The sequence below is a fragment of the Saccopteryx bilineata genome, chromosome 9, assembly GCF_036850765.1.
Source record: "Saccopteryx bilineata isolate mSacBil1 chromosome 9, mSacBil1_pri_phased_curated, whole genome shotgun sequence".
Taxonomy (NCBI): domain Eukaryota; kingdom Metazoa; phylum Chordata; class Mammalia; order Chiroptera; family Emballonuridae; genus Saccopteryx; species Saccopteryx bilineata.
Genome location: NC_089498.1, coordinates 33,944,538 through 33,967,069, shown reverse-complemented (window position 1 = coordinate 33,967,069; position 22,532 = coordinate 33,944,538). Strand labels below are relative to the sequence as shown.

General features: G+C 44.8%; 1 protein-coding gene across 3 annotated transcripts in view; it reads right to left on the bottom strand.

Moving 5' to 3' along the window:
• LOC136312691 (kelch-like protein 36) overlaps nt 1-22,532 on the bottom strand; it is a 123,090-nt gene that overhangs the window by 76,615 nt on the left and 23,943 nt on the right. The gene's annotated exons all lie outside the window — the stretch shown is intronic.

Here is a 22,532-nt window from a genome sequence, read left to right as displayed (position 1 = left end):
AGCTACTGTGATTATTATTCATAACCATTATGAACAAACACCTACAGAGAGCCTAATATTGCCAGACCCTGTGCTAAGCCACAGAGATCAACCGAAAGACTTATTCCTTCGTTCTATTGGACATGAAGCCTGGTCTTAAATAAGGTGACCAATCATCCTCCTTTAGGGAGGACAGTCCTTCTTTTGTACATTCTATCCTCCCTCGAAAAGTGTCCTCCTACATGTCTTCCTTTTTGATATTGGAAGACTAATCTGTAAATGTCTGTATTTGATCAATGCAGTCGATCCATTGCATGTGATGTGACGTATTTGTATCTAAATGAGTACTTTTTTCTTACCATTATTATTTAAAATTAATAGGCATGTAAGCATAATTATAATATAAAATATTACAAATGTTTTATTATGCATTTATCATATTATAGTGTATTATGGTTGCAATGAATAAAATGTTTCTTTTATTTATGATATTGTTTTCAATTTATTATTGTCCTTTTCATTGTAAAAAAGTTGGTCACCTTATCTTAAAAAAAAAGACACTATGAAAAATATGTCAGGAGCGAGATTGTCCTAAAACAGAAGAGCTAAAAAGACAATCAAATACAATATGTGAATCTTAAATGGACCCCAGTGTGTGTGTGTGTGTGTGTGTGTGTGTGTGTGTGTGTGTATGTTTAGTAACTATTCTTTGACAATTGTAGAAAATTAAGTATGGCTTGGATATAGATAATTTTACTGAATTATTGGTAATTTTCATAGTGTTATAATGATATTGTGCTCATGTGAGAGACTGTTCCTTATAAGAGGGAGGCAAGAGAGTCAATCAGACAAGAAGATATGACAACAGAAACAGATGGGAGAGAGAGAGGAAAAGAAAGAGAGGGAGGAGAAGGGGAAAGAGAGAGAGAGATGAAAATGCTCTACTGCCCTGACCGAGTGGTGGCGCAGTGGATAGAGTGTCAGACTGGGATGCAGAAGACCCAGGTTCGAGACCCCGAGGTCGCCAGCTTGAGCGAGGGCTCATCTGGTTTGAGCAAAAGCTCACCAGCTTGAGCCCAGGATCACTGGCTCCAGCAAGGGGTTACTCGTTCTGCTGAAGGCCCGCGGTCAAGGCATATATGAGAAGGCGATCAATGAACAATTAAGGTGTTGCAATGGGGCAACGAAAAACTAATGATTGATGCTTCTCATCTCTCCGTTCCTGTCTGTCTGTCCCTGTCTATCCCTCTCTGTCTCTGAAAAAAAAAAAAAAAGAAAGAAAGAAAGAAAGAAAGAAAAGAAAATGCTCTGCTGCTGGCTTTGAAGATGGAGGGAAGGGCCAAGGAATGCAAACAGCCTCTAGAATCTAGAAAAGGCAATAAAACAGGTTTTCTCCTAGAGCTTCCAGAAGGAACATTGTGAATCTCAGGGGCCTACAGATCTGTAAAATAAATAATTTGTTTTTGGTTTAAGCCAGGGAATTTGTAGTCATCTGTTACAGCAGCCATAGGAAATTAGTACAGGGTTAATACCTCCTACTGTTGCAAGCATGTTGCCAAGAGGAAATGAAGTTATGGGTCTAGCATGTGGAATACTGCGCCTGACACTTTTTTTTCCTTTTTATTTTTTATTTATTTATTTTTATTATTAATTTTAATGGGATGAAATTGATAAATCAGGGCACATATGTTCAGAGCAAACATCTCTAGGTTATTTTTTTTAATTTTATTTATTTATTCATTTTAGAGAGGAGAGGGAGAGAGAGAGAGGAGAGACAGAGAGAGAGAAGGGGGGAGGAGCTGGAAGCATCAACTTCCATATGTGCCTTGACCAGGCAAGCCTAGGGTTTCGAACCGGTGACCTCAGCATTTCCAGGTCGATGCTTCATCCACTGCGCCACCACAGGTCAGGCTATTTTGACATTTGATTATGCTGCATTCCCATTACCCAAAGTCCAATTGTCTTCCCTCACCTTCTAACTGGTTTTCTTTGTGCTCCTCCCCTTCCCCAACCCCCTCCTTCTCCTCCCTCCTCCTAACCACCACACTCTTGTCCATGTCTCTGAGTCTCATTTTTATGTCCCACCTATGTATAGAATCATATAGTTCTTAGTTTTTTCTGAACACTTTTTAACTACCATTCAAGAAGTGGTAACAGTGTTTTCATTATGGCACAGGGAGGGTGTAAGTTTTCCCCAAAAGGTAACATTTGAGTTAAGTTTTGATGAGTATGTCTTTGTCAGAAGGGATCCATATTTCCCCCATCTAAATCAATGACAAGAAGGAGTTGATTCCTACCCCCCAAGAAGGCATAATGTTTCAATTAGGCCTGTCCTACCTGAAAAATTCTTTGCTAGAATTTTGGTAGTATAGAGGAATACCACTGTTGTGTGACTTTGGGCCACTACTTAACCTCGATGGATCTCAATTTCCTCATCTATAAAATGGAGAAAAGATACCTGGCAGAGATGTAGCAAAAGTAAGTATAATACCAAGATAACGTATGTAAATAACTTAGCAAGCAGTCAAACATACAACAAGAGCTTACTAAATGGTGGAATTTATCATTATTATTCCCAGACTCCTGGGAAGGAAGGTAATGTTTGAACAAGAAGGGCTCAGTGCATTTGACAAGATTTACTTGTCCATGATAAAATTTAAGCTTTCAAAAAAAAATTAGAATTTTGAAAAACTCATCTCCACCACTGTGATCCGGGCAGCTTCCCAATATTTAAAATTTCTGATGAGATTGGTGGTAATTGTAACAAATAAAATTTTTTTAAGTGAGTAATTGAGGCCCTGGCCAGTTGGCTCAGTGGTAGAGTGTCAGCCTGGCGTGTGGAAGTCCCAGGTTTGATTCCCAGCCAGGGCAAACAGATGAAGTGCCCATCTGCGTCTCCACTTTTTCTCCTCTCCTTGATCTCTGTCTCTCTCTTCCCCTTCTGCAGCCAAGGCTCCATTGAAGCAAAGTTGGCCAAGCGCTGAGGATGGCTCCATGGCCTCCGCCTCAGGTGCCTCAGGCACTAGAATGGCTTTGGTTGCAGCGGAGGGTGCACCAGATCGGCCGAGCATCACCCCTGCTGGGCATGCCAGGTGGATCCCAATTGGGCACATGCGGGAGTCTGTCTGTCCGCCTCCCATCCCCCCCCCTCACTAAAAAAAAAAAAAAGATGAGTAATGCAATGTTTCAACATTTGGAAGATATGCATAACTTAGTGAATAAATATTTTCCAAATGACTGATGTGGGATGTTATAAAATCATGTATGAGTAAAAAGTCCATTCAACATAAAAGGTAGACCAATGGATTTTGATTGAAAAGAGTACAAAAAGTTCACTCATACAATGTTACACTCCACTTTGCAATTTTTTCTTAAGAAATTGATCTTCTTGGCCCTGGCCGGTTGGCTCAGCGGTAGAGCGTCGGCCTGGCGTGCGGGGGACCCGGGTTCGATTCCCGGCCAGGGCACATAGGAGAAGCGCCCATTTGCTTCTCCACCCCCTCTCCTTCCTCTCTGTCTCTCTCTTCCCCTCCCGCAGCCAAGCCTCCATTGGAGCAAAGATGGCCCGGGCGCTGGGGATGGCTCCTTGGCCTCTGCCCCAGGCGCTAGAGTGGCTCTGGTCGCAGCAGAGCGACGCCCCGGAGGGGCAGAGCATCGCCCCCTGGTGGGCAGAGCATCGCCCCTGGTGGGCGTGCCGGGTGGATCCTGGTCGGGCGTATGCAGGAGTCTGTCTGACTGTCTCTCCCCGTTTCCAGCTTCAGAAAAATACAAAAAAAAAAAAAAAAAAAGAAATTGATCTTCTTTTGGCACAGCAACTAAGAAAAATATCCACAATTATCTTAAAAAGCCATTTCTCTTGAGGAATACGCTTTTAGGAAACTATTTCTCCCTCCTTTCCCCAACTGTATTATCTGTGTGAGCCTGGATTTTCATCATTTATTTCAGTCAAAACAACATATCACTATAGACTGGATTCAGTAGCCAGTAGGAAAATGTTTTCCAGACATTCAAGAGCTTTACAAAAATCATAATAATATTAACAATACAACTCTTCTCACCAAGTACTTTTTGTTTTGGAAAAGTTATTTTTCATTAAAAATGCTTTATAGCCCTGGCCGGTTGGCTCAGCGGTAGAGCGTCGGCCTAGCGTGCGGAGGACCCGGGTTCGATTCCCAGCCAGGGCACACAGGAGAAGCGCCCATTTGCTTCTCTACCCCTCCGCCGCGCCTTCCTCTCTGTCTCTCTCTTCCCCTCCCGCAGCCGAGGCTCCATTGGAGCAAAGATGGCCCGGGCGCTGGGGATGGCTCTGTGGCCTCTGCCCCAGGCGCTAGAGTGGCTCTGGTCGCAACATGGCGACGCCCAGGATGGGCAGAGCATCGCCCCCTGGTGGGCAGAGCGTCGCCCCGTGGTGGGCTTGCTGGGTGGATCCCGGTCGGGCGCATGCGGGAGTCTGTCTGACTGTCTCTCCCTGTTTCCAACTTCAGAAAAATGCAATAAAAAAAAAAAAAAAAAAAAAAAAAAAAGCTTTATATATCTTAACATACAATGAGTTTATGATTAATAAATTGTCATACATATTTTCTAAATGTCTCAGTTTTCCTTCCTAAATGGGAAGTAACAGTAGATATCTCACAAAAACAAAAGCTTTTGGGTATCAGTAATACGTAATTTGTTTTTAAGTGAGAGGAGGGGAGCTAGAGAGACAGATACCCACATGCACCCCAACCGGGATCTACCCAGCAACCCCCATCTGGGGCGATACTCAAATCAACTGAGCTATTTTTAGAACCTGAGACTTACACTCAAAACAACCAAGCTATCCTCAGTGCTCGGGCTTATGCTCTAACCAATAGAGCCACTGGCTGAGAAAGGGAAAGAGAGAGAGAAGAGAGGGAGGAGAAGAGAAGCAAATGGTTACCTCTCATGTGTGCCCTGACTGAGGACTGAACCCAGGACATCTGCATGCTGGACCGCTGCTCTATCCATTGAGCAACTGGCCAGGGCGGGTGTGAGTAATAATTTTGAAAAAAAAAAATATGGAGACCCCACACAAAGAAGTTTGAGAATGACAGCTCTAAGGCACTTGGCAGGCTCCTACCTCACTCTGCAGGTGCCCTTCCATCTGCCTAAGGCTTTCTGTCCCCTATGCCCACCCAGGCCTCTGATGGCCACCTCTTCTGGGAGGATTTCCTTGACTATTCTGTCTATTATGACTGCCCACCACATTCCTTATTATCTGCTTTATTTTCCTCCGTGGAACATATCCCTAGCTGATGGTCATGGCTGTGGTTCTCAAACTTTTTGAAGTCAGAATGCATTTAAAATCCTACAAATAATTGTAGGCGCACTATATACAAATTTCTGAGAAATATATTATAATAATTAAGTCAAATATTAAAAGAAAAAATTATAAAGTCCAAGTGTGCTTTTATGGTAATTAAATGAAATAAAAATGACAAAATTAAGTTTATTCTGACATTAAAAAACATTTTTATGTTACATTTTTTGTTATGCTTTATAGAATTCATAAAAAAGAGGGGTTAAAAAATTTAAAAACGACAAAAAAGTTATCTTTTTATATATATAGATATATTCTTAGTAAGATTTAGTAAATTCGGCAGGTCCCGGTGCGAATGTGTTTTTTCATTCTTGTGCTTATGAGAAACATGAGCCCAATGTGTCCTAGCGATTTCTTCAATGTTTGGGCATATATTTGAAAGGCAAACTCTCATTTACTCGTCAACACATTGAAGAATTCCTCTTTTTACTTTTAATTGTGTTGAGTGCAGAAAACTCCCACCCTAATATCATCTTAACTTTACACCAAACAAAGGATAGAAGAAACTGCCTCCAGTCTTTCCAGGGAACGGGGGGGGGGGGGGGGGGGGTAGTATAAATAATCCAGCACCACAGCTTAACAGCCTTTTGCAACCTAATCAGGCAAGTGAGGTGGGGGGTTGGGCAGACTGTCAGCTTACAGGCAATTCCCCACACTTCTGTCCCCTAAAAATCTAAACTCCAAAAACCCTGTTGTTCTTTGGTCCCCAACAGGCACATATTTCTCTGGAATACCATTGGGCACACCTGGAAATCTTCTAGGGCTCACCAGTGCACTCTGGCACACACTTTGAGAACCACTGGTCTATGGTATAGTTATCTTATGTAGACATTGCCTGTCTCCTCCAGCAGATTCTAAGCCCATGAAGCCAGGTACTTGGCTTTTTTCACTGATATTTTCCCAGCACCTTTGACAGTTTCAGACATTTGGCAGCCACTCAGTAAATAGTTGTTGAATGAAAGAATGAATGAATGAACGAATGACCTCCCTGAACTCTCACAAAACCCAGTAAGGTGGAATTTATTGGTTTCCACATTTTAGGGCTGAGAAAACTGAAAGAAGAAAGCCTAAATCATGACTTGGTGAATGTTGCATCTCTTATATATAAGACAGATTGGGTTTTTAAAAATAGATTTGTCAGCCCTGGTCGGTGGCTCAGTGGATAGAATATTGACCTGGCGTATGGACCTCCCAGGTTCAATTCCCAGTCAGGGCACAAAGGAGAGGCATCCATCTATTTCTTCCTTCTTTCCTCTTTCCCTTCTCTTCCTTTTCCCCTGCCCCAACCAGTGGCTTGATTGATGAAAAATGGCTCTGGGTGCTGAGGATAGCTCAGTTGTTTCAAGTGCATCGGCCTCAGGTGTTAAAAATAGCTTGGTACTCAAGCATTGGCTTTAGACAAGGTTGCCAGGTGGATTTTGGTTGGGGTGCATACAGGAGTCTGCCTCACTATCTCCCCTTCTCTCACCTAAAAACAAAAATAGGTTTGCCAAATGCAGAGTTAGAATCTTACTTGGAAATTCAATCAAACCAGTACCATAAAAAGACACTTTTGAGACAATCTGGGAGTCCCAGTAGGGCCTGGAGGATACCAAGGAATTATTTACCAGTAAATGTGTCAAGCATGCTAGCAGCATTGTGGTGATGCTAGCAAATACCACTTTTTGTCTTAAGAGATGTACGCTGGCCCTGGCCGGTTAGCTCAGTGGTAGAGTGTTGGCCTGTCATGCAGGAGTCCCAGGTTTGATTCCCGGCCAGGGCACACAGGAGAAGTGCCCATCTGCTTCTCCACCCCTCCCCCTCTCCTTCCTCTCTGTCTCTCTCTTCCCCTCCCACAGCCAAGGCTCCATTGGAGCAAAGTTGGCCCGGGTGCTGAGGACGGCTCTGTGGCCTCCGCCTCAGGCACTAGAATGGCTCTGGTTGCAACAGAGCAATGCCCCAGATGGGAAGAGCATCGCCCCCTGGTGGGCATGCCGGGTGGATCCCGGTCGGGCGCATGCAGGAGTCTGTCTGACTGCCTCCCCGTTTCCAGCTTCGGAAAAATACAAAAAAAAAAAAAAGAGAGATGTATGCTGAAATCCATAAAGGTGAAATGACACGCTGTATGGGATTTGCTTTAAAAATATTTGAAGGGAAAAAAAGAAAAAAAATAATAGGTGAAGAAAACATGGCAAGATCTTGACAACCATTGAATCTGAGATTTGGGAGTGTTAGTTCAGGTCCTCTGAGAAGCAATTCTTTCCCGCCCAGGTAGGAAATTGTTAGAGCCTCAGGAGTAGGGTATAGGGCTGTCCCTTGTGGAAGACAGACAAGGAGAAGGAAGGAAAGGCTGGATAGGAAGAGTCTTTAGATACAGCAGTCTTTCAAAGTTTCAGCATGGCTGTCTGGGAATCTGGGAATCCTTGAACAGAGAAGTCCCATGTGTCCCAGGGGAGATCCTGCCTAGTAGCCCACTGTATGAGTGTTCCGGGGCTGCTGTGACAAATGGCCACAAACTGGGGGGCTTAAGACAATTGACAGTTATTATCTCACAGTTCTGGAGGCCAGAGATCTGAAACCAAGCTGTCCGCTCTTCTGGAAGCTCTGAGGGGGAACCTATTCCATGCCTCTCTCCAGCTGTTGGTGTTACCGGCAATCCATGGCGTTTCTCAGCTCATAGTTTTATCACTCTGATTTCTGCCTCCATTGTCACATGGAGTTCTTCCTTGTGTGACTCTGTCTCTGTTCACATAATAAAAACAACACAAAGTGTGTTTTCATCCACAGCCAAGTCAAATCTCAGGTTGTCCACTTGAGCCCTTAATTATAGCTTGTTTTGCAGGGCATGTTATCTGAAATCTGTTTATTGATGAACAGCAACATCAAACTCAGCCTAGCAATCTGGCCTGCGAGGGAAGGGAACAGACAGGAGGAATGCAGATGGCTGCCTCTTGTGTTAGTCTCACTGTGATCCATCCTCTCATGAATAGCATGGTGAGTGGGCTTGCTCATCCTTTTATTTCCTCTTGTCCTCTTGCTCTCTTTTATTTTTGGTTGCAGAACTCATATATGTGAAGTCTTTTCTTGAGTAAAACATCTGTATAATGTAGTTTCTCGGTTGTACATTGCGTTTATTTCCTTGTCTCTGCCCTTCCCAGGGTCTGGCACTGTCCCCAGCCAGCACACCAGCATGGAGACACCACCATCTAAAAGAACCTTGGCTGGGGGGGGGGGGGGATTGCTAAAGAAAGGGAGTAAAGAAAGTGTAAGAAGTTCCATTGGTTTAATTTTTTTTTTAAAATTTATTTGTATTTTATTATTATCATTATTATTTTTTCAATTAAGTGAGAGGCAAGGAGGCAGAGACATACTCCCACATATGCCCTGACCGGGATCCACCCAGCAAGCCCTCTTTGGGGTGATACTCTGCACATATGGGGCTGCTGCTCTGTTGCTTGGCAACCAAGCTATTTTAGCACCGGAGGCAAGGCCATGGAGCCATCCTCAGCGCTGGGGTCTAACTTGCTCAAACTATTTGAGCTACGGCTGCAGGAGGAGAAGAGAGAGAGGAGAGAGAGAGAGAGAGAGAGAGAGAGAGAGAGAGAGAGAGAAGGGGGAGGGATAGAGAAGCAGATGATCGCTTCTTCTGTGTGTCCTGACCAGGAATCAATCCCAGGACTTCCATACAAAGGGTTGATGCTCTACTGCTAAGCCAACCAGTCAGGGATTTTCTTTTCTTTTTTTTTTAAGGTTTTATTTGTTGATTAGAGAGAGAGAGAGAGAGAGAGAGAGAGGTGGAGTTGGGAGGAGCAGAAAGCACCAACTCGTAGTTACTTCTTGTATGTGCCTTGACCAGACAAGCCCAGAGCCTCGAACCAGCAACTTCAGCATTCTAGGCCAACACTCTATCCACTGTGCCACCACAGGTCAGTCTTAAATTTATTTTCCAATTACAGTTGACATTTAATGTATTAGTTTCAGGTATACAACATAGTGATTAAACATTTATTATACATGATGAAGTGATTACCCAAGTAAGATTAGTACCCATCTGACACCATACATAATTATTACAATATTATTGACTATATTCCCTGTGCTGTACTTTACATATTTGTTTTTATAACTGGCAACTTGAGAAATATCATGGGTCTTGATTGCATTTTTTTAAAAGATTTTATTTATTCATTTTAGAGAGGAGATAGAGAGAGAGAGAAAGGGGGAGGAGCTGGAAGCATCAACTCCCACATGTGCCCTGACCAGGCAAGACCAGGACTCCGAACCAGCGACGCTGGTTGACGCGCATCCAGGTTGACGCCCCACTGCATCACCACAGGTCAGGCTTGATTGCATTTTTAATTCATTTTTAATTCCAAATCACTCTAGACTTTGGAAGATTCAGATTTTCTGTCACTTGGCTCCTATATAATGGGGAAAATCCAATGTGTCCTTCCTGCTTCATAAGAGAGATTCCAAGACCAACTGGGATGATGAATGTGACAACAATTTAAGCCACATAAAACAATCCATTAACTGCAATGCATTCACATTATTAATGAGTTAAAGTGGCAACATCGCTACTTAATGCCCTTTCATTTTTCTTACTCTAATCACCCTACAAACCCTTCCCTTCCCCATTCACCCAAGAATTTCTTATCTTTCATTGATTTTCATTTAATGTAGGTTTTTCTTTTCTTCCAGACAGACAGCTAGGGCAGGGGAGGGAAGGAGGAGGAAGCATTCTTTCAATCACCTTTAGCCTACAAAAACAAGTATCTTTATTACTTTAAATGCAAGGTTGATTATAACAGAAGTCAAGAGATTTTGAAAAAATAATCCATGACTCCAGCAGTCTGGCACAACATTTTTATTGTTTGAAATCTCCTACCACTGCTGAGCTTGTTAACATGGATGCGATCAGAATCCACGAAGTGGACTTGGGAGTCTCAGAGGTCCATGCCCAGTTCCCAGCTCCTGCACTCAGTAGTTGGTGAACTTGGGTAAGTTCAGTGCTGGAAGCCTCGGTTTCCTCGTAGCATCCCCTTATGGTTTTCCAGCGCCATTTTTAAAAAAATATTTTTATTTCTTGATTTTAGAGAGAGAAAGGCAGGGAGAGAAGCGGGAAGCATCAACTCATAGTAGTTGTTTCTCGCATGTGCCTTGCTGAGCAAGTCGAGGGTTGCAAACAGGAGACCTCAGCATTCCAGATCAACGTTTTATCCACTGAACCACCACAGGTCAGGATCCCAGTTCCTCTGAGAGTCAGATGACCCTTGGGCAGACTCCAGGACAACGCTGTAGTAGTCTGGTGTGACCTCAAAGGCCATTTGGTGTTCCCATTTGGGATAATTACATGCATTAGCATGGAAACCAGGGGAGGTGAGATGGGAAGGTGGTGAGTGAGGCTGGAGGGGCACAGACAGGAGGACTTGTCACTAGTTAACAGCCTGTAGCTGAATCCCAAGCTGGAGGCAATTTGCAGACTCTTGAATACAGCCATGCCTGAAACTAAAGAAAACTCATAGACTTCCTAAATGAAGCCATCCTGAATAGGATGTGGCAGAGGAGCTGGTGAACCAGAGAAAGAACACAAAGGTTTTGAGAGAACAAAATTTGTTAACTGATATATTGATAAAAGGTGAGATAGAGGCAATGTTAACCTAATGCCGTATTTCTGATTCGTTGGACTGGGTAGATGGGACAGTCCAGGAGGAAGTGTTTAACTACACATAGAGCCTCTCAGGTTACTCTCAATCTGATGACAGAGAGAAACACAAGCTACGAGAATGGCAGCGCTTGTTTGGAGGCACAGAGTACATCTTGTCTTTCTCTTCGTTGTCATCGAACACACCTTTGTGAACCAGTGACGGAGCACGGTGATTCAGATCTCCTGCTCCCAAGTTAAATGCTACTAAGCATAAATTCTAGCTTTGCCCCCTCAACTTGTGATTTAATTTTTCTCAGTCTGTTTCTTTCCCATATGTAATCTTATGATGACAAGACAAACTTCCTGCACAGCAGCGAGGTATGCATATTGAGATATCAAATGTAAAGCACATCTCACGATGCCTGGTACATGGTAAGTGTTTCATAAGGGCTGAGCGTGATGATGATCATTCCAGGACCTCCAAACAGACAAACAGTTTTGACCAACTCGTTTGTGACATGAATTATTTCTTTCTAATTGATGATGTTTTTGTTAACGAAAGTTAAAAAAATAATAAAAGCTTAATTACCATTTGATAGGTAATTACTATGCTGTGTGTGCTCTACAATTAAAGTGATTTGCATGTAAGATGCTGCTGCTGTTAGCACTACTGATACATTAGTTGTACAATAATTTTGAATTTAACTTCATCTGCAGATTCTGGGGATGGTAGCCTTCTAGGAGAGGGAGGAGGCAACCCGCCTGTCATGGGCTACCTCCATTAGTACCATGATCTCAAACAAATTGAATGAAGGGTCAGAGGCAGGAGACTCAGGCTCCATCCTACTTTTAAAAATCTAGTTTATTTTAATTCTTTCCAATTATAAAGACAATAAAAGCTCAATGTGATAAAGCAAAGAAGAAAGAAGAAAATACTCATTTTTCTTCAAAGACAAACACTGTTGGCTTTTTGGAGTATAATCTCCAAGCATATATATACAGTAATAGACTTTCATTTAGTTCAATGATGCATATAAAACACCCAAGACAGGGCCTGGCACTTAGTTACTACTCAGAAAATGAGAGTGTTATTATTGTTGTTGTTATTATTATTATTATTATTATTATTGGATATCTGATTTTGTATTTTGGTTTTTCCTATGACATTAATGCCAGTATTTTTCCATTTGATTAAAAATAAAACTCATAAATGTTATTTTAAGTGATTGCACAATATTCTGTCCTGTGCATGTTTCATGTATATAATTTTTTTAAGAGTAAATTATAGCTTCTTTTTTTTTAAGTGAGAAGAGGGGAGATAGTGAGACAGACTTCTGCATGTGCACCAACAGGATCCATTTGGCAACCCCCATTTTGAACCAATGTTCGAATCAACAAAGCTATTTGTAGCACCTGAGGCTGACCCACTCAGACCAATTGAGCCACTGGCTGCTGTGGGAGGGAAATAGGGAGAGAAGGGGGAGAGAAGCAGATGGTCATTTCTGTTTTGTGTCCTGACTGGAACTTAACCTGGGACGTCCATACACTGGGCCAATACTCTAACCACTGAGCAAACTGGCCAGAGCCTCTTATTTTTTAAAAAATTTATTTTAGAGGCAAGAGTGGAAATCATTGATTTGGCCCTGGCTGGTTGGCTCAGTGGTAGAGCATCGGCCTGGCGTGCGGGGGACCCGGGTTCGATTCCCGGCCAGGGCACATAGGAGAAGCGCCCATTTGCTTCTCCACACCCCGCCCCCCTCCTTCCTCTCTGTCTCTCTCTTCCCCTCCCGCAGCCAAGGCTCCATTGGAGCAAAGATGGCCCGGGCGCTGGGGATAGCTCCTTGGCCTCTGCCCCAGGCGCTAGAGTGGCTCTGGTCGCAGCAGAGCGACGCCCCGGAGGGGCAGAGCATCGCCCCCTGGTGGGCAGAGCGTCGCTCCTGGTGGGCGTGCCGGGTGGATCTGGTCGGGCGCATGCGGGAGTCTGTCTGACTATCTCTCCCCGTTTCCAGCTTCAGAAAAATACAAAAAAAAAAAAAAAAAAAAAAAAAGAAATAATTGATTTATTGTTCTATGTATTGATGCACTCACTGGCTGAGTCTTGTATGTGCCCTGGCTGGGGATTAAACCCACAACCTTGTAGTATGGGGATAATGCTCTAACCAATAGAGCTACCCAGCCAGGGCTATAAATTATTTCTAACTGTTCATTCTTAAGAATATTTAGCCTGATCAGATGGTGGTACAGTGGATAGAGTGTTGGACTGGGACACAGAGGACCCCAGGTTCGAAACCCTGAGGTCTCAGGCTTGAGCGCTGGCTCATCCAAGCTTGAATGCAGCTCACCAGCTTGAGCGCGGGTCGCTGGCTTGAGTGTGGGATCATTGACATAACCCCATGGTCACTGGCTTGAGCTCTAAGGTTGCTGGCTTGATCAAGCCAAGGTCCCTGGCTTGAGCAAGGGGTCACTTGCTCTGCTGTAGCCCCCACATCAAAGCACATAAAAGAAAGCAATCAATGAACAACTAAGGAGCTGCAACAAAGAGCCACAACAAAGAATTGATGCTCCTCATCTCTCTCCCTTCCAGTCTGTCTGTCCCTAGCTGTCCCTCTCTCTGACTCTATCTGTCTCTATAAAAAAAAAAAAAAAAAAAAAAAAAAAGCCTGACCAGGCAGTGGCACAATGGATAGAGAATTAGCCTGGGATGTTGAGAAACCAAGTTCGAAACCCTGAGGTTGCCAGTTTGACTCTAATCTCATCTGGATTAGAGCACAGGGTCACCGGCCTGAGAATTGGATCAGAGACATAATCCCTTGGTTGTTGGCTTGAAGCCCAAGGTTGCTGGCTTAAGCAAGAGGTCACTGGCTCAGCTGAAGCCCCTTGGTCAAGGCACATATGAGAAAGCAATCAATAAACAACTAAAGTACCACAACTATGAGTTGATTCTTCTCATCTCTCTCCCTTCCTGTCTGTCTGTCCCTCTCTCTCTTGCTTAAAAAATAAATAAAAAGAATATTAATAAACATCTTCATGCCCAAGGTCTTCTCCACATTTTAAGTTATCACATTGCATTGTGTTAATCAGGGCTCTCCAGATAAACAGAACCAATAGGATATAAATAGAAATAAACATAAAATGGTTTATTATAAGAAATTGGCTCATGTGATTATGGAGGCTGAGAAGTTCCACTGTGTGCCATCTGCAAGCTGGAGACCCATGAGAGCCTATGGTATAAGTTCAAGTCCAAGAATAGACCAATGTGGTGAATATATAGTCTGCCCCTGTGGAAGGAAAGGAAAACTAACACCCGGAATATTGTCAATTTCAGTCAAGATCAATTGCTGAGGTTTCCAGGGTGGAAGGGGTCTAAGGTGACCAACTGGTCATCAAGAGCTAGGTGGGTCTCCTTGATGGATGGTGCCATATTGGAAGCTCAACATTGGTCTGTGTCATTGGCAGTGGCAGCAGCTGGATAAACCTTGGTGAGCAAAGCTCATGTGGAGTCTCTGTCCCTGCCGCCATGACTACACTGTTTATGTGCCCATGTGCCAGCACTGGGGTGGCCAAGGACAGACTGGCTGACATCTACTGGCAAAGTCATTCTGTTTACTCAGTTGCTTAATGCCTCTTGTGATGTGAATGCTCCCTAGTGAATACTACATGTGATCAAAGATCTACACACTCTGTATCCACCTGCATACACCCACTTACATGTCTCTTCTCCAGTCCTGTTTGTCCCCAGTCATCTTTTTCTTCCAGGTCTCTGACCAACCAGTCCAGCCAGTTGTCACTGTCCATGACTCTATACACATTCTTACCTTAGCCTACTTTTCTTTCCCCATAAAGTGGATGACCAGCCATATCAGCCACGGTCTGCCCATTGGGAGAAGTTCCTCTGAATGCTGTCTTTCAGAGTCTGGCTTTCGTGGTAAGTCCGTGAGTCTGTTCTCCTGTGGATGCCCTATTAGTCAGGGTGTGTGTGTGCGCACGTGCGTGTGTATGTGTGTGTGTGTGTGAGAGAGAGAGAGAGAGGGAGAGGGAGAGAAAGAGAGAGAGAGGGAGAGAAAGAGAGAGAGAGAAAGAGAGAGAGAGAGAGAGATGGAGATTTTAAGGAATTGGCTTATGCTATTATAGATGCTAGTAAGCCCCAAATTTGCAGGATGGGCCAGTAACCTGGACACCCCAGGAAGAGCTGATGTGCTTCAAGTCTGAGCGCCATTTGCTGGAGAATTCCCTTCTGCTCAGGGGAGTTTAGTCTTCGTTCTATTGGACTGGATGAGGCCCACTCACATGATAGAGGACAATCTGTTTTACTCAAAATACCAATTTAAATGTTAATCTTATCCAAAAAAACCACTTTCACAGAAACACCCAGGGTAATGTTTGACCAAATGTCTGGGCACCATGGCCCAGCCACGTTGACACACAAAATTAAACATCACAGATGCATTAACTAAGTCAACATTTTTGTCCTTCAAAAATGTTTAAATTTCTTCATTGATTGGAGAGAAAGGGAGAGAGAAAGAGGAAAGGAGAAAGAGAGAGACAGAGAAGCATCAACTTGTTGTTCCACTTAGTTGTTCCATTTAGTTGTGTACTTATTGTTTCTCCTACATGCCCTGACTGGGGGTTGAACCCATGACCTCTGGTGTACTGGGTTGATGCTTTACCCATTAAGCCACCTGGCCAGCAGCTTGATCTGAAAATTTGAAAGCCAGACCTTAAAACACAGTAACCACGTCAAGCCACTGTCCTCCGTGGAGAATATATCCTAAAAAGTCAGCAGACCATCTTCTTTGATATCATCATGGCATCTTTCCCTGTGCATGGTGAGACAATTACTGAATCTCTGACTGGACACAAATCTTTTAGCTGCCCATTTCCTATATGCTACGGTGTCTCACACAGTCTCTAGTTATAAATATTAATAGAGGGCAAGGGGGGAAGTGCCAGGGGAACACAAGTTTGGGAAATATAAATTTAAGCAAAGTGAGATAGGCATCGTGTGTGTGTGTGTGTGTGTGTGTGTGTGTGTGTGTGCATTTTGTGTGTGTGTGTGTGGTTTTTTTTGTATTTTTCCTAAGTTGGAAACGGGGAGGTAGTCAGATAGACTCCCGCATGCGCCCGACCGGGATTCACACGGCACGCCCACCAGGGGGTGATGCTCTGCCCACCAGGGGGCGTCACTCTGCCCATCTGGGGCGTCACTCTGCCCATTTGGGGCGTCACTCTGCCGCAATCAGAGCCATTCTAGCGCCTGAGGCAGAGGCCAAGGAGCCATCCTCAGCGCCCGGGCCAACTTTGCTCCAATGGAGCCTTGGCTGCGGGAGGAGAAGAGAGAGACAGAGAGGAAGGAGAGGGGGAGGGATGGGCGCCTGTCCTGTGTGCCCTGGCCGGGAATCGAACCCGGGACTCCTGCACGCCATGCCGATGCTCTACCACTGAGCCAACCAGCCAGGGCCGAGATAGGCATCTTTGATGGGGCTTTCAGAGGTTATAATATACAAACATGTACCCTCATGTAGGTCTCCAGGAGAGAAAACATGGCCTGCAGAGTCAATGTGGTGAATATCTAGTCTGACCTTTAGGAGCTGCTTAGGAGACAAAGGTTCTGCAGGTCACACCTTTAGTCTCCAACCATCTCATTCCATAACTTAAGAAACAGATTGAAGGCCCTGACCAGATAACTCAGTTGGTTAGAGCATTATCCTGAGATGCCAAGTTTGGGAGTTCCATCCCCGATCAGGGTACATACTAGAATCAATCAATAAATGCATAAATAAGTGGAAAAGCAAATCAATGTCTCTTTCTCTCTCTCTAAAACAAAACAAAAACAATAAAAAGTATAATGGTTATTTCAAAAAAAAGAAAGAAAGAAGGAAACATTTAAGATATGAGGTGCCTTGCCCAGGTAGCATGCAGCAAAACCAATGCTAAAATCCAGGTTCCTGATCCACAATCTATGCTCTGTCCACATCACAGAAATGTGATCTGGTTCCCGTTCTGAATACAGGAGACAATGAGTGAAGCGTTGATTGAGGCTATTAGTTATGAACATTGGATTGGAAAGCAGGTCTCAGTCTGCTTTCTTTTTTAAAAAATCTCAGTCTGGAACCAAAAAGGCCCACAGCATCGGCATACTTAGAAGTTTGGAACTGCATATAGGAATCACATATTTTTCGCACCTTTAGATGACTGCAGGGGTGGGGCCTGACTCCCGGGAGATGAGTCACTATTGTGGGTTGCCTAGTGAAATGATTCCATTGAGCAGAGCACGAAGTTGGCGAACCAGTGGACAACGGACGGACATTGGAGACCATTCAAAGGGTTGGGTCATGCCTCAGGGCTTCCTGCCCTGTCAACAGGAAGTCCACAGACACAGTTCACTTTCTCTGGGAAGCAGCAGGTATGTGGCCCCTGCAGAGATTTGCTCCAAGACCCTTCCTAGCCTGTTCAAGCTGGAAGCTTTGGCTCCCCATAGACTGTGTTGAACCAACAGGTTTTGGCCAGTGCAAACCTGGCAGAGCTGTTGGTGATTTGATAGAGACTCATAGCCCAGGGAGGTCTGTGGGTGGAGAATGGAGACAGAGCCTCCTAGCGGGCAGGAGTTCCCAATGGAGCATGCTTTAGACTCACCAGGAAGGCTTGTAAAAACATGCATTGCTCTGGGACCGCTCAGCAGATTCAGCAGATCTGGGGTGGGGCCTGCATGTCTACCAAGTTCCCTGTGATGGTTATGCTGCTCTTTCTGGAACCGCCTTTTAAGGACCACTGCTCAGAGCACCCCTGGAGGATCCCCCAAGGTCTGCACACATAGAATTGCTCCAGCAGCAACCCAAAATGAATGCTGCCTTTCTATTCTCACCATGTTGTCCCCAATTTTAGAACCCAGGTAGGGAGGTCCTGGCTCTCAGCCTATAGCTATCTGGGAGACCAACACACAGAACTCAGAGAATGGGGTGTATTATTGCTGTAATATTTTAAACAGCTTTGTTGAGATATAATTCACATGACATACAATTCACCCATTTAAAATGTGCAATTCCATCATTTTTTTGTATAGTCACAGATATGTGCAACCATAACCACAGTCAGGTTTAGGACATTTCATCATCATAAAGAGAAACCCCATACCCTTTAGCTATTGCTCTCTACCCCTTCTTATCCCTACCCCACCCTAAGCAACCACTAATCTACATTGTATTTCTATATATTTGCCTCTCCTGGACATTGTGTATAAATGGAAGTATACAGGCCTGGCCCACTGGCTCATTGGATAGAGCATCAGACCAGTGTATGGATGTCCTGGGTTCAATTCCCAGGCAGGACACTCAAGACAAGTGACACATCTGCTTCTCTCCCCTTTCCTCTCCCCCTTTTCTCCCTCTACTCCTCCTATAGCCAGGGCTCAACTGGTTCAAGCATCAGCCCAGGGCTCTGAGTATAGCTTGGATGGTCTGAGCGCATCCGCCTCAGGTGCTAAAAATAGCTCAGTTGATTCAAGCATTGGCTCCAGACAGGGGTTGTGGGTGGCTCCCAGTTGGGGTGCATGTGGGAGTCTGTCTTACTATCACCCCTCCCATAAATAAATAAATAAATAAATAAATAAATAAATGGAAGTATACAATATGTCATCCTATGTATCTAGCTTCTTTGACTTAGCATAATGTCTTCAAGTTTCTTCCATATTATAATGTCTCAGTGCTTTGTTCCTCCTCATGGCTTAGTAATATTCCATTGTATGGATGGATCACATTTTGTTCATCTATTCATCCAGTGCTGGACGTTTATTATTAAAATTCATAGACTACACACACAGAGTACATGCTACTGTACGTTAAGGTTTAGAAGTAGGACATAGGCAGCTTTTACTTTCTGTCTCTTGGACCATTCTCTCAGGTTGCCCTGAGCTGCCAGGTGAAAACTCCTTAGACTTCTCTGCAACCACCATGGGGAAAGGTCAGGTGTCCAGTTGGTTCCTGCTGAGGCCAGCCTTCTCTCCAAAGTAAGCATTTGACTGAAGCTATACTCCCAGGAGACCCTAGCTGGAGCAGTAGAATCTCCTAGCTGGGTCTCACCTACATATATAGTTAAATTGTTGTGTTAAGCCACCAAGTCTGGGTGTAGTTTTAACTGGCGCAGCTGTGGTCTGTTCTCTAGAGGAATTTATCAGGGAAGTCTGTGGCCCAGGCCAGCATCATCCAGGCACAGATGAAGGCAGAGGTCTCCTGATGCCTCTTGACAAGAGGGCCTCCCTCCTTTTTCCTTTCTGCTCACTTCCCTTTCTATGCAACAGCCACACTTTCCTTTGATGTTGGAAATGGGACTCAGGTTCTTTCCCTCTGTAATTTGTCCCCAGCTCTCATTTCTCACCACATTCTCTCTCCCCCAGTGCCTTTTGTTCCTCTCACCTGCCGTGCACACTCTCTACACGGAGATTTAAAAAAAAAAAGCTTTGCCTGACCTGTGGTGGCGCAGTGGATAAAGCGTCAACCTGGAAACACTGAGGTTGCCGGTTCAAAACCCTGGCTTGCCTAGTCAAGGCACATATGGGAGTTGATGCTTCCTGCTCCTCCCCCTTCTCTCTCTCTCTCTCTCTCTCTCTCTCTCTCTGTATCTCCCCCCCTCCTCTCTAAAATGAATAAATAAATAAATTAATTAAAAAAAATAAAAAACACCTTAAAAAAAAAAGCTTTGGGCCCTGGCCGGTTGGCTCAGTGGTAAAGCATCAGCCCAGTATGTAGCTGTCCCAGGTTTGATTCCTGGTTGGGGTACACAGGAGAAGCAACCATCTGTTTCTCCACCCCTCTTCCTCCCCCTTTCTTTCTTTCTTTCTTTCTTTCTTTCTTTCTTTCTTTCTATCTCTCTCTCTCTCTCTCTCTCTCTTTCTTCTCCCACAACCATGGCTTGATTGCTTTGAGCACACTGGTCATGGACGTTGAGGATGGCTCTACCTCAGGTGCTAGAAATAGCTTGGTTGTGAGCATGGCCCCAGATGGGCAAAGCATTGGCCCCAGAGAGGGGTTGCCGGCTGGATCCTGGTTGGGGCACATGCAGGAGTCTGTCTCTTTAGCTTCCCTCCTTTCACTTGAAAAAGAAGGGAAAAAGAAAAAAACTTTGTTGAGATACAATTCACATACATAAAAGTTATCCATTTAAAATGTACAGCTCAGTGGGTTTTAATCCATTCATATTACCTATCCCTACCTACCTCCTGTGTGTGTGGGTCTGTTTCTCCCTGTGAGGAGTCAGCCCACAGGCAGACACCTTGCTTCCTTGTCACCACCATATCACCGCACCTGCAGCAGTACTTGCTTGGCCCTGCTAGCTGGTGAATATGTGTCACCATCGTGAACATAAACTTGGCAAACTCCACGGAGGTGTTATATGAGCTGGTCTTAATTCAAGGATATGGTCGTGTCTTTGAGACAATGGCCCTGGCCTCAGCTGCCGTGTGGTGAGGACCCTGTCTGTGTGGGGCTCTGAAGAGACGCCCTCTCTTTTGGTTCTCTCTGCAGAGCCTAGCCCTATGCAGACTTACCTGTCTTGTACCGGCTGCCTCTGTGCCATCTCTGAGTTAGGGGACAGCAATCCTTACTGACGGTTCAGTGAAAGTTAAGGACTCCCTTGGTTAACCCTTCAGCTCACATATTTCCATCCTAAGGGGGTTGTTCTGGGACACAATACCCCACGTGGGCACTTTAAAGGGTTGTCGTTTTTCAGTAGTTGACAGAGAAGGGTCTGAGCTGACACACTTGTTTTTAAAATCCAGATCCACACATAGTAGGTGCCTCTGGTGTCCAATACAGGCCCACTGTCTTCCCCTGATTCTAGCCACAGCCATGGTGGTGGTTCTAGGAAGGCTCAGCTGGCCTGCCAGCATCCTTCTGTCATACACCCCTAGGCCTCTCAGACACTAGATAGCTGGTGGGGCACTGAGCAGCCCAGGGATAGAGGGCATCCAGGCTTCTGGGAGAGCCCTGTCCAAGGAGACAGAGCCCAGTAAGTGCCGCCTCTCCTGCCTCTGGCAGATGACATAGGCACACACCTGCTGCCCCAATGTGTTGACACTCCCCCAGCAAGAGATACTATCTGTGTCTCCCTCACCCTAAACTTGGGGGGCCTTTGTGATGGCCTCAAGGAGTGGAATGTAGCAAAGGGACACTCCATGACTTCCCAGGCTGCGTTGGAAAAAGCCATGTGGCTGTTGCTATACCCATTTGGGACACTTGCTCTGGGAGGAGGAGCATAAGAAGTTTGGGTGAGGCCACCAGGTGAGAGAGACCAAAGCAGCCAGAGAGTTGGGGGGGAGACAGAGAGAGGGAGATTGACAGTGAGGGACAGAGGGATGCTGAGGCGCCCCAGCTGTTTCAGTCCCCCACCCAGGCCCCATCTGGCAGTGAGCCTCCAGGAGCCACCATCCGAGTGTACAAGAAACTCACTGAGAGCTGCTTAGATGACCCAGTCAACCCTCAGATTTGTCAGCAAAAATGTTAGGTTTTGCCTAACCAGGTGATGGTGAAGCAGATAGAGCAGGGGTCCCCAAACTACGGCCCGCGGGCCGCATGCGGCCCCCTGAGGCCATTTATCCGCCCCCCCCCCGCACTTCTGGAAGGGGCACCTCTTTCATTCGTGGTCAGTGAGAGGAGCATAGTTCCCATTGAAATACTGGTCAGTTTGTTGATTTAAATTTACTTGTTCTTTATTTTAAATATTGTATTTGTTCCCGTTTTATTTTTTTACTTTAAAATAAGATATGTGCAGTGTGCATAAGGATTTGTTCATAGTTTTTTATATAGTCCGGCCCTGCAACGGTCTGAGGGACAGTGAACTGGCCCCCTGTGTAAAAAGTTTGGGGACCCCTGAGATAGAGTGTCAACCTGGAACACTGAGGTCTCAGGTTTGAAACCTTGAGGTCGACAGCTTGAGCGCGGGTTCATCTGGCTTGAGTGTGGAATTGCTGACTTGAGTGCGTGTTCATAGACATGATGCCAATGGTCACTGACTTGAGCCCAAGGTCACTGGCTCAGCTGGAGCCCTCCCAGTCAAGGCACATATGAGAAGCAATCAATGAACAACAAGTGCCACAACTATGAGCTGATACCTTTCATTTCTCTCCCTTCCTCTCTCTCTCTCACTAAAATAAAAAAATAAAATAAAATAGTTGTTTCTTTTAATTAAAAAAAAATTTTTAGAGAGAGGTAGAGAGACAGAGAGACAGGAACATTGAGCTGTTCCTGTATGTGCCTTGAGTTTGAATCGGCAACCTTGGCGCTTCAGGATAATGCTTAACCAACCGAGCCATCTGGCCAGGGCTTAATTTTTTTATTTATTGATTTATATTTTTGGAAAGACAGAGAAAGGAATAGAGAGACAGAGGAGGGGAAAGGGAAGCATTCATCTCTTGTTCCACTTAGTTATGCATTCATTGGTTGCTTCCTATGTATGCCCTGACCAGGAATCGAACCCTCAACTTTGTCGTCTTTCAGGATGACACTCCAACCGAGATGACCGGCCAGGGCCTAGTTACTAGGTTTTAAACCTACTTGGGGTTGATTCATTCCTTGACAATAGATAAAGCACCTTATCAGC